This window comes from Ictidomys tridecemlineatus, chromosome 7 (genome assembly GCF_052094955.1).
Source record: "Ictidomys tridecemlineatus isolate mIctTri1 chromosome 7, mIctTri1.hap1, whole genome shotgun sequence".
Taxonomy (NCBI): Eukaryota; Metazoa; Chordata; class Mammalia; order Rodentia; family Sciuridae; genus Ictidomys; species Ictidomys tridecemlineatus.
Genome location: NC_135483.1, coordinates 86833908 through 86845755, shown reverse-complemented (window position 1 = coordinate 86845755; position 11848 = coordinate 86833908). Strand labels below are relative to the sequence as shown.

Here is an 11848-nt window from a genome sequence, read left to right as displayed (position 1 = left end):
AGAATCCAGGGTGCGGATTCGGGTGGATAGGTGCAAGGTTTACTTTCTCCTTGACACCAGAGCTACCTTCTCAGCCCTGACAGAATTCTGGGGCAAACAGTGCCGTCCACCTCTCCTATTGTCGAGGTAGGAGGAAAGACCAACTATCCAAGGAAGACTCCCCTATTACTTTGTTCCATAGACAATTTCCCATTCTCTCAGACGTTTCTAGTTATGCCCCAATGTCCAGTTCCTTTGCTCAGCCGAGATATTCTCAATAAATTCAATACAACAATCAACATCCGGGCTTCTGGCATCAGTCAGGCCCCAGAATCTGCCCTTTTGGCAGAAGACTGGCCATTCTGCTCCACTTGTAAGGCTAACATGAAATACCATAATAACCTGGTTTACCTGATTCTATGGGATACCCACACCCCCTCCACCATTTCCTGCCCACCAGTTAACATTTATCTCAAAGATCCTAACACCTTCCCCAATCAGGCTCAATACCCCCTGTCCACAAAAGCTCTTCTGGGCCTACAACCTATTATTCAGGACCTTCTTAGCAAGGGGTACCTCCGTCCTGCTCATTCCCCTTACAATACTTCCAAACTAGCGGTAAAAAAGCCCAACGGGCCCTATTGCTTAGTTCAAGACCTACGACTCATCAACACCTCTGTTAGGCCCATAAATCCTTTGGTTCCCAATCCATACACCCTGCTGTTTCATGTCCCCCACACTGCCACCCACTTCTTCGTCATAGATTTAAAGGATATCTTTTTGCCTTTAACCTGGACTCTCCTTCCTCAGCAATTTCGAGATAGTCCACACCACTTTGGACAAACCTTGGCCTCTGACCTCCTATCTTTTCACCCCCAGTGTCCCGAATCCTCCCTCTTGCAATATGTTGATTATTGTCCAGCAAATCTCTTTGCCCACCTGTGGGGAGGAAAGCACCCCACCACAGCCTTTAAGTCTACAAAAGCCCTTTAGCAGTAGGCCCTCAGGAATCTTTCCTTGGGCAGATTCGAAAGTCCTAGTCCTCTCACCTTAAGACTCAGCCACTAGAGAGACGCTTACCCACCCCTTCCTCTCCCCTCTTTCCAGCACTGGGAGTATCCGGCCTCTCCAGGAGGGGTCCCAAAAAGCCTTGGCCAAGGTCTCCCACAGCTCCAGCTCCGTCCAGGACAAGAGCTTCAACTGTCAGGATTCGGTGACAACCAATTTCTGCAGCTCAAAGCTGCCACTTAGGCACTCCTGATTTTTTGGCTCTGGCAGAGACGCCCCTTTTGCCAATAAATCAGTTTCCTCCTTCTCTGCATCCTCTTCCCTCCTCCTTACATGGGTAATGTGTCCTCTCTGCCTGTCGACTCTCCCCTACAATGCCTCTTGGATCAAATATAGCACCCAGGCCTGGCCCACTTATCCCTTAGACAACCAAAGTAGATGGCCCCTTTTTGGGTCCCTGGATCCCTCCATTCTAAGGGGTCTCTTTTAGGCTTTATTCTTGCTCCCATCCAATCCTGCTCTCTGCACCTCTTGCAAAGCTCTACAAATTCTTCTAGCTCGTCCAAAGGGCACTCAACAGATGACACAGTTCTCCTACTTTCTTGGCCTTAAAGGGATATTGGGCCTCTCCACAAAAGGCCCAAATAGCATGTAAAGAGGTTACATATCTCTCAAGGGAAAAAGGCCATTACAATAGACAAAAAAAGCTTATTGTGTCTATACACCAAAGACCAAAGATGACATACTCTCCTTCTTGGGTTTGGCTATATAATCTGGCCAAGGGCCCCCAAGATGAACCCCAACTCTTAGTGGTAGGGAAGCCCTTTAGAAAGGCCCTCCTCCGGGCACTTGCCCTGCATCTCCCAGACCTCTCCCGACCCTTCACCCTCTATGTACATGAGAAACAGGGACAAAGTGTGGGCGTTCTGAGTCAGGAATATGGCCCCACATTTGCACCAGTGGCCTACCTATCCAAACAGCTCGACCCCACTGTCAAGGGCTGACCCCCATGCTTCAAAGCCCTAGCAGCAGCCCAAAATGATTTTACCCTGCCCTACCACCATTTCTGAGGGACCCGTGCCCACTTCAGACCTTGTCTGGTTCTCAGATGGTAGCTTCTTTATACATAACGGGGTTAAAGTAGCGGGGTATGCTGCCGTTTCCCTCTCATCCATCATAGAGGCAAAACCTCTCCCACCCAATACCACCAACCAACAAGCTGAACTCATAGCTGCCACAACTCATAGCTGCCACAAGGGCATTTGAGCTAGCAGAGGGAAAAACCCTCTCCCTATATACTGATCTCTCATGCAGCCATTTGGAAGAAAGGGGGCTACTGACTGCCAGAGGGATGGCAGTCATTAATTCCACACTTATTTCTGGCCTACTACGAGCCTCCAGGCTGCCTTCCCAACTGGAGATAATCCTTTGCAAAACCCACCAAACTGACTCCTCCCTTACACTATGGGGAATTCCAGGGCAGATCAAGCAGCTCACTCAGCTGCCCTACAGAGCTTTACCTCCTCTCCGCATCTCTTAGTTACCATCAGGGATCGACCCAAAGATCCTCAACAACTCTTCCAGTTTCTTCTCTCTCTATTCCATTTTAGTCCACATAGTCTTACTACTTTCCTTCACTCCTTTTTTACCCTTTCCCGATGCCATAAGACCCTCCTACAACAGATCACTTTCGCTTCTCGGATCTGCCAGAAAACCAATACAGAGAACCAATACCAATATCCATTAGAACCGAAACCTTTCCCTTCTCATCAGGCCCACGGTCATATCCCAGCTGCAGACTGGCAGATTGATTTCACCAACATCCCACGAGTAAAAAACATAAAATATATTCTCGTATTGGTAGATACTTTTTTTGGGATGGGTTGAAGCCATTCCCACTTCTAACAAATGGGCCTCTACGGTAGTTGATCTATTGCTTACTCACATAATCCCCCATTTTGGGATGCCCACTTCTATCCAAATAATGGCCCAGAATTCACTTCGCAGATAACTCAGGGACTGGCTCACGTGCTATCACTCCCTTGGCATTTCTATTTCCCTTACCACCCCCAGGCTTCCAGAAAGGTTGAAAGGACCAATTGGTCCCTTAAAGAGACTCTCACCAAGCTCACCATGAAATTAAGATTGGACTGGGTAAAGGTGCTCCCTTTGGCTTTACTGTGCATTAGGGCCTTGCCAGAAAAGTCTTCTAATCTCTCATACATGACTCTCTTTCGAAGTCATGACCTTCCTCTCGTTCCTCCCTGACTGCCTACAGAACCCCTACCCATTTCCGAAACTTATGCTCTGTCCCTCCTCTTCCATCTACACTCTGAACTCTGGCACTATTAAGCCTGGCTCCTTTCTGGACCCCAGTCTCTTAAAACCCTACTTCCTTAACACATGGTCAACTTGTTTACTATTGCCCACTGGGAGAAAAGCCCCCCTCTAAAACCAAATCAGGAGAGTCCTGCTCAGGTGATTATGTGCACTCCATTGGTTGGCCAAACTCTAGCTATCTAATAACCAACTTACCCTGTGGATTCATATTTCCAGGCTTAAGCCCGGCACTCCTACACCTTCATCAGAAGAGCCAATGATCCTCACCTGTCATTAAGTACTCTTGTCAATGCTCCCCCTCATTTCTGGCCCCTCTTTGGTCCTCTCTTTGCCCTGTGTCTGGAGATTCAAAGCAAGGGATCCTAAGGGCCCCCTCCAGCCAGACACCCTCCTCCTTCTTACAGACCCCCTACTTGCTTGGATCTGGCCAGGAGTGGGACCGTTGTGTGTTGTCCTTCTGACAAACCACTTAGGTGTCCAGAGCATGGTGACCCCTGAATAAGTGTGATCATAAGAGAGCACTTTACCAGTTGCTTTCTGGGCCTAAGGAGGAACATGTGTGTTTTGTTTGCCCTCCCAGTTTTGTAATTTCAAGTATCAGTATTTAAAGTTGAAGTGTTTCACATAAAACCTGGAGAGATCTGACTGCACACAAAGCAAAATCTGGTAACAATGGGCCACCGTCCTCCCTTGGCTGCCTTCGAGAAAGGCAAAGGGAGAACCAAGATGGTACACCCAGTTAGGAGAAAGTTTGAAGAGCAGCCTTAATTGAGAGGGGAGGGAGCTAGATTGACTAGGAATGAAGAGTGGAATTGAGGGTGTTAGGTGCAGGACAGGCTGGTCTCCAGGGCTGGTCCAGGTCAGCTGCTGGATGACCTGGATTCTCAAACCCTCTGTCTGGTTCTATATCACCTGTTTGCTTCAAGCCCAAATGCCCAAGCCCCACTCAAGGCTGAACACTCAACCCCCCCCCCCCGCTAAGGGTTGAACACTTAACCCCCCTTGGGCCAACAAGGCAGCCTTCAGACCCAGGACCCCATTAGATTTGGGCTATTAAAACTCCCTGTGCCTGTTCCTTCCCCCATCATAAAGTTCATTCAGACTCAGGTGGGTAAAATTTCTAATCAAGCTTTTAACTAGCTTCTCCAACCAACTCTCGGCTACTGATAATACCTCTAGTCAAGACCTATACCGAGACCTATGCTGAATGGACTGACGTCATCATGGATCTGTGGTGGCATGGAACCTTTGTTGATACCTGTCTTCTCTGCCCTCCTGTGGGGGCTCCTTACTTCCCTCCTCTCTTTCTCCCACACCGCCCCATTTCAGCAGGAAGCAGCCAGAATGAGTTGACGCCCACTCTCATTTAATAACAAAAAGGGGGGAATATTGGGAGTCACCCCAGGCTCCAAAGACTAACTTCCCTATCCCCCAAGAAGAACCATCCAATGGTGAGCCCTGCTAGCTCACATGATCCTGCTGTCCAATGGTGAGCCCTGCTGGCTCACATGATCCTTATCCACCAATCAGACTAGCCCTGCTGGCTCACCTGATCCTTACCCACCAATAAAACAGCACCCCATGCCAACTGTCAAACCACCCCCAGCTGTATAAATATGCAGAGCTGTTCCTCAATAAATGGGCATTTTTTCTGAGGGCAAGCCTTGATGGTTCTTTCAAGTTTCCATCAGCATCACACAGAAAACTAACAGCTTAAGTCTCCAGGACTTGTCTAACAGGAAATGTTTTGAAATGACATTCCCTTCCAATGAAATCTTTTGATCCTTCAGCATCTCCCAGAGAACAGATCATGGGCTCCCTTGGGGGCACTTCAGCACCTCTCAGGTCTTCCCTCAGTCTCCAGGGTTGTCTAGTTCAAACTGCAGAGCTGGGGACATGACATGACATGCAACATCTTTCTTCTTCACTGGCCCATTCCTTCTGTGTGTCACAAGATCTGGGAGAAACTAAGGTGCCTCTCTCTGATAATCTTTTGAATATTTCTTATCTCATGGCCGGGATGAGGGGGGTCAGGAACTAGGGATTGAATTCTGGGGCACTAGACCACTGAGCCACATCCCCAGCCCTATTTTGTACTTTATTTAGAAACAGGGTCTCACTGTGTTGTTTAGCACCTTGCTTTTTGCTGAGGTTGGCTTTGAACTTGTGATCCTCCTGCCTCAGCCTCCCCAGCCACTGGGATTACAGGCATGTGCCACTGTGCCCAGCTGATCTTTGTACTTTTATTCACCAAAAACATAAATAAATAAATAAATAAATAAATAAATAGAAACTATCTGAATGCCTCCTGGAAATTGGAAATGAGATGGAGTTGAAATCTGATTCCACGTAGCCCTGTTGATTAAAAGTGGAGCAAAGTCTTCAATATGTGTGTTTCCAAGGAAAGCAAGTGTTTCTAACTGTTCTGGGACTTCTCCTGAGGGGTGGCTGAAAAATGTCATTGACTGGTCAACTCTCTATTGGGAAAGACTCCAGAAAAAGGGATTGAATTGATTGACAAGAAGTTGGATGTAGAATATACAGCATTGGTTTGCTGAAGGAGCTCACCACTTAATTCATACTATAGAACATATGGAAATTTATAGAACAGCAGAGACATCTTGATTTGAGGTTTTTGATTTTTGTGTTTTTGTTTTTGATTGATTGGTTTGTGGTACTGAGGATTGGATCAAGGGGTGCTCTACCACTGAGCTATATCCCCAACCCTCTTTTTTATAAATTTTGAGACCAGTCTCACTAAATTGCTGAGGCTGGGCTATAGTTGTGATCATCCCAAGTAGCTGGGATTGTAGGTATGTACAACCACATCTGGCAATATGTGTTTTTTAAATTCATTACATAACATAAAATATATAGGAATTTTTCTATACCACAGAGAAAATACCACTTTTTAAGATTTATACTTATATAATTATGAATGCTTACAGGTCTATATTAAAAAGATTAAATAAAAGTGATAATTTTTTTTAATTCTTTCTAAATACAGCATACTTTCCATTGTTTTCTATTATGCAAACATATGATTTGAAGAGATATGATATATATCAAAATATGTACTCATTTTATACATAACCTTTATTGAGATACAATTTATGTGCAAAATGTAAAAATTCCATATACAAAATTTAATGAGTTTTGGCAAATGTGTATACCAGGGTAACCATAACCAATCAAGATATGGAACACTGCTATCTTTCTAGAAAGTGCCCTGGTGCATTCAGCTTGCATTCAGCTCTCACCTTATCACATACCCCAACCTCTGATATGATTTCTATGACTATATCTTGGCTTTGCTTATTCTAGAACTCCACAATGTTCTCTGTAGTATCTAACTTAATTATGCATTCAACATGAGGGTTTTTTAGATTCATCCAAATTTGATGAAGGTCAGAGTGGTTTTTCCATTGCATAACCGAGGAGTACTCTATTTTGTGAGTCTAACACAATACGTTTATTCATTTTTTTCTGAGGGTCATTCTAGTAGTTCACAGTTTGAGGATACTACTAAAAAGGATTCTGGGAACATTCTTGTGTGTGTCTTACATATATTCATGATTGGAATTGTAAGTTCATAGGCTAGATGTTTGTTTAAGTGCATAAAACGATGTTAAAGTGTTTCCCAAAGAGATTGCAGCATTTTATAGTCAATAATATATAAGAATTACAACAGATCCACATTTTCCACAATACTTGGTATTGTCGATATTTCTTATCTTAGTCATATTTGGGTATAGAAAAGCAACTCTGACTTGCATTTCCTTAATGGCTAATTATATGAACCATCTTTTGTGTGTCCTTTGTCTGTTGCTTTTGGTAACTGAACTTTATCCACTCTTTTTTATTCTCTGTTTTGCTCTTTACGAAAATTGTAAGAGTTCTTTATATATTTTGAAAACAAGTGTATTGTGTTTGACTACAGGGTTTTTGGGATAGTTTCTTCTTGTCTGTGACTGGACTTTTGTTTCTGTTAACATTGTCTTTTTAAGAGGAGTTGTGGATTTTAAAATCAAATGTAAATTTTACATCTAAGCTTGCTATTTGTCGTATATTTGCTCCACATATTGTTACTTTTTCCTCTTTTTTGTCTACTTTCAAGTATTTTTTTATTATTCTATTTTGTTATGTTTATTGAATAATTAGGAGTTACTGTTTTATAAGGAAAACTTATCATTGTCCACATTTAACTGATATCATACAATGTATCAGAACTGTACAAACAACATTTTCATTTCTTTAGGCTTTTGTGCTAGTGTTCTCATTCATTTTAATTTCACTTATGCTATAGACCTTACACAATACTACTTTTATTTCTAAACAGTGAATGCTCAAATAATAAGCAAGAAGTCATATTTATTTACTTATATTTACATAAGTGTTCCTCCTCCCTTTGTGCATATACATATTTTTATCTGTTTTCATACTTCTTCCTCACGAACTTTTAAACTGCTTTTGGAGGGCAGATATGCTGGTAATAAATTATTTTAGCTTTTGTGTGGCTGGAAAATTTTTCATTTCACCTTTTTCTGAAACAAGTTTTTGCTGGATATACAAATCTAAGGAAGAATTTTTTCTTGTTGTTGTTGTTTTATTTTTTCCTTTTGGGGTAAAAGTGGCTTTGCTTCCAAAAAGAAATCTACTGTTGTCCTTGTTCTTGTTCTCTGTATAAAACTTGCCTTCTTCTATGGCTGCTTTTAGATTTTCTCTCTTTACCATGTTGGGTGTTAAGCAATTTCTTTGTGATGTTCCGTTGTCTTGCTTTCTTAATACCATTTGTATTTGAGGCTGTGGGGCTTCCTGGATCTCAGTTTGATTTTCATCAAATGTGAAAATGTTCAGCCAATATTCTTTTCCAATATTTTTTTTTCTCTCTCCATCCCTTTCCTTGTCTCCTTTGGGAACTCCAATTAAACATGGGCTATTTGAAATTGTCCTCAGGTCACTGATTCTCTGTTTATTCCCTGTCTCATGTTTTTATTTATTTATTTTTCTATTTTATTTTGGCAATCTTCTGTTGTATCTTCGAGTTGACTCAACTTTTTTTCCTGAAAAGTCTAATCTGCCATTAATCCCATCCATTAGGTTTTAAATCGCATGCACTGGGCGGGCTGAGTCGCCAGAGCTTGGGGGCGGCCAAGTGCAAGCCAAGGGTCTGTCTGGATCCCCAGGTTACTTTCTGTTTCATTTCGATAATATCCCCTGCTTCTGAAAGCAGTCGCCTGCAGGGTCAAGGGAAACGCAGGACTCCTTGAAGGTTGCCACCCGGCTGGTAGGAGCTGGGCTCCATGAAGCTGAGGAGGTGGAGAGGCTGGTGGCAATGCGTTCCGACTTCCTGGTCCCAGGTACCCACACCCCACCCATCCGGAGGAGGAGTAAGTTTGCCAACCTGGGCAGGATCTTCAAGCCCTAGAAGTGGAGGAAGAAGAAGAGCGAGAAGTTCAAGCACACGTCGGCAGCCCTGGAAAGGAAGATATCCATGAAGATATCCATCAAGGCAAAGCAGAGAGGAGCTGATAAAGCGAGGGGTCTTGAAGGAGATCTACCATAAAGATGGGGAGCTCTCCATATCCAACGAAGATGACTCCCTGGAAAACGGACCGTCCCTCAGCTCCAGCCAGCTGTCCCTGCCCGCCCTGTCCGAAATGGAGCCAGTCCCCATGCCGAGGGATCCCTGCTTGTACGAGGTGCTCCAAGCTTCAGACATCATGGAGGGCCAGTTGTCCCCTCAGTGTCTGAAGAGAGTCCCTCTGCCAGTGACTCTGGAGTCCTCCTGTCCCAAGATCCTACAGCCAAACCAGTCCTGCTACTGCCCCCCCAAAATCTTGTTGCTTTCTCTGGAGACCATGAGGAGACCCCAGTGAAGCAGTTGTCCTTTCTCAAGCAGCCCGCGGCCCTGCCTCCCAAACCTACTACCTGGATTGCCAACCACTTAACAGATCCTGGTGCCCCTGTGAAATTGCCTTGTCTGCCAGTGAAACTGTTGCTTCCGCTACCTCCAAAGAAAGTCATGATCTGTATGCCCGTAGGGGGCCCGGAGCTCTCCCTGGCGACCTTCGCAGCCCAGAAGAGCAGCCAGCAGGGCGTGGCCAAGCACCACCACATGGTCCTGCTGTCCCAGATCCAGCACCAGCTGCAGTATGGCAGCCATGGCCAGCACCTCCCCTCCTCCACCGGCACCCTCCCCATGCACCCCTCGGGCTGCAAGATGATAGACCAGCTGAACAAAATGCTGGCCATGACCAAGTAGAGGCTGGAAAGCTCCGAGCAGCGACTCCCCTGTTCCACTTCTTACCACAGCTCTGGTTTGCACTCGACTGACGGTGTCACAAAAGCAGGACCTATGGGCCTTCCAGAAATCAGACAAGTGCCAACTGTTGTGATTGAATGTGATGACAATAAAGCAAATGTGCCTCATGAATCAGACTATGAAGACTCTTCTTGCCTGTACACAAGAGAAGAGGAGGAGGAGGAGGACGACGACGAAGAGGACAACAGCTCCCTGTACACCAGCTCCCTGGCCATGAAGGTCTGCAGGAAGGACTCCTTGGCCATCAAACTCAGCAACAGGCCCTCCAAGCGAAAACTGGAGAAAAAGAACATCCTGCCCTGGCAGACGGATGAGGAGAGGCTGGAGCTGAGGCAGCAGATCGGCAGCAAGCTTACCAGTTGGCTGAGCCAGAGGCCGACTGCAGAAGAACTGGAGCAGAGGAACTTTTTGAAACCTCGGAATGAACAAGAGGAACAGGAGAAGAAAAGAGAGATCAAGAGGCGACTAACTCGAAAGCTCAGTCAAAGGCCCACAGTAGAAGAACTTCGAGAAAGGAAAATCCTCATCCGTTTCAGTGATTACGTGGAGGTGGCTGACGCTCAGGATTATGATCGGAGGGCAGACAAGCCGCAGACCCGCCTCACAGCTGCAGACAAAGCTGCCATTCGGAAAGAGCTCAATGAATTTAAAAGCACTGAAATGGAAGTTCATGAATTGAGTAGACACTTAACAAGGTTCCATGACCTTAACAGTTAAATTCCTCTTGAGTGCTATGCTGTCTTCAAAACATAAATTTATAAGAAGAACCATAAGTGCTGGTATTTATTCACTTCCTCATTACGATGTAAATCTTCTGAACTGCCTTTTTTAAAAAAGAAGAAGAAGAAAAATAAAAGGAAACGCAATCAGGATTCTCTGTGCAGAAACGTGATGGTGACCACTGCACGGTCAGAGCTGCTAGCATCACTGCAGGTACCGAAACGCGTCTCACCGATGGCAGGGCCCTGGCGGAAGACCTCCCGGAGGCCCAGCGGTCCTCATCCTCGCCATCGGAGCCAGGCAGGCACCAGCTCACCTGGTCTCCAGTGAAACCCTTCCTCATAAGGGTCTGTCACCTGAGTGGAAAGAAGGCGGAGGCATGAGCTTGTCTCAGAGACTGTGCCCAGCTGTCAGTCTGGATGGCCGTCTAGATTTGGCCAGGTGCACCGGGCACTCTGGGGGTCCCCGAGGAGGGAGGTGCTGAGAGCCGGGGAGGGCTACTCTGTGGCCTGGTCCTTTCTCTTCGGCCATCATCCCCACAGTGAGCAGAAGGGAAGGGCCTTTTCCCAGGGGGTTCTGGGGGAGTCTGTGACTGTCTGTGGGTCCTCAGGTGGGTGCCGTAGGGGCAGAAGGCTGGCAGGCAGCGCCCATCCTGCCCCCTCAGCCTGAGCTGAGCCGCCTTGCAGGAGACTCTGGTTTCAAAAGCGGGAGTTGTCATCTGCTCAGTTCTAATTAATTGGCCCACCCAGTGTCACACAAATGCCATGGCTAAGGCACCCACATGATGTCCATGCGTCTGGGGTGCAGACAGCGTGGGGCCATGCAAGCTGGAGTCAGCACTCACTCAGGCAGCACAGGCACTAAGTGGAGCCAAACAGAGAAGTCTAGCAAGGCTGGTCGGAAGCTCTGCTTGGCCAGGGTTCATTTTTCCTGTGCACCCAGAGTCGGGGTGGTGTGACTTGGAAGTCATCGGTCCTCTGAGCCCAGGACCAATGCGTGGAGGCCAGAAGCCCTTCCTGTAAGCCTGGCTCCCCAGCCACTGAGGGACTGGAGTCCCAGTGCCACTCTATGGCCTCTTGTTCTCCCTTCTTTGCACTGAAAAGCTTCCACAGAGAAGCCCAGATTTCAGCACGTGCCAGGTTTGGGCAGATGCCAGGCACGCCTGCCAAAGTGTCCCTCTCTTCCTGCTCCATTGATTGAGAGAGAGACCTGTCTCTCTTGTGATGCAGGGTGATTGGAGATGAGTCTCCAACTGTCGTCCTGCACACCGGGACCACAGAGAAGCAATACTCTGTCAGCAGGGACACCGGGGTTGGGTGTGCAGTGAAGTAAGGACACCCACAAACCCTACCCAGGATCCCAGCGAGGCCCAGAACACCCACTTTTCTTTCCGAGCAGAGCTCTCCCTGCCTTCTATGGAGGATCCAGAGCCACCATGGTCCCTCTAGGCCCTGGCTCGCTCTCTACCCCACGCGC

The 11848-nt window shown here is 46.5% G+C and overlaps 1 pseudogene; it reads left to right on the top strand.

Moving 5' to 3' along the window:
* The first annotated feature begins 8626 nt into the window (after positions 1-8626).
* Positions 8627-10801, top strand: LOC101974368 (phosphatase and actin regulator 1 pseudogene; annotated as a pseudogene).
* Positions 10802-11848: the final 1047 nt, after the last annotated feature.